The following is a 912-nucleotide window of genomic DNA, read 5'->3' on the forward strand; positions in this document are numbered from 1 at the left end:
CTTGAGGTTGGTCCGGCGGGAAGGGCCCGGCGGCGGGCGCAGCGCCCCCCGGCGGCGGGGAGGACCCGGCGCGAGGCGAAACCCGTCCCGCACCCCCCGAGTTGTCATTGTCACCGAGGGGGTGCTGAGCCCACGTGTGTGTGTGTGTGCGTCCGTCCCCACGCCACCCGGGGAGCGCCCTGAGACAGCCGAAGGAGGCAAAATGAAAAGAAGGTGCTTTCGCGAGCCTGGCAGAACACGTGGAGGCAGAGAGCGGGAGAAGTTTACGGCGGAGGAGTGGCGCTGCCCGCGGAAGCGTTAAACCGGCAGAAAGACATTTTCTTCCTCTTTTTTTTTTTTTTTTTTTTTTTTTTTAAATATAAATAAATAATCAACTGCACTTGCATCATCAAGCTCTACCAGCCCTGCCCGGAGCTGCCTGTCCTCCTGACACAGAAACGAGACAGCAAGTCAAAGCGTGTGCTCGTCCATCAGGCGCTACGGACGGGCACAAAGGGGTTTGTGAATATTTTGTAGGTGTCACAAATGCCCCCCCCAAAAATACAGTGTCTTCAGACACACTCAAAGAAACGTTACCACAAAGGGATGAGTCATTTGCTCCAAGATCTGAGCAACCTGATGAACACAACGCGCGGGCCAGTCCTCCAAATATGGATTTTATTTCAGAATCGTTACTAACCTTCTCTAATTAGAGGAAAAAAAAACACACACATGCAATTTTTACTAGGTTTTCAACGGCATTTGGCTGCCCCCGGTTTCACTCCCGCACCCATTTCTTGCAATCCTTGCAGGTTTACAGGCAAAGCAGCCTTTCTCATGGTTCCAATATGAGTGACCGCAAGAAGGACTGGGATGAGGAAATTCGGGAACTGCCCAAAACCCGGCACTCGTCATCCTCGGTTTCTGGTCTTC

This window comes from Vanellus vanellus (genome assembly GCF_965231255.1).
Source record: "Vanellus vanellus genome assembly, chromosome: 2".
In the NCBI taxonomy this organism is placed as follows: Eukaryota; Metazoa; Chordata; class Aves; order Charadriiformes; family Charadriidae; genus Vanellus; species Vanellus vanellus.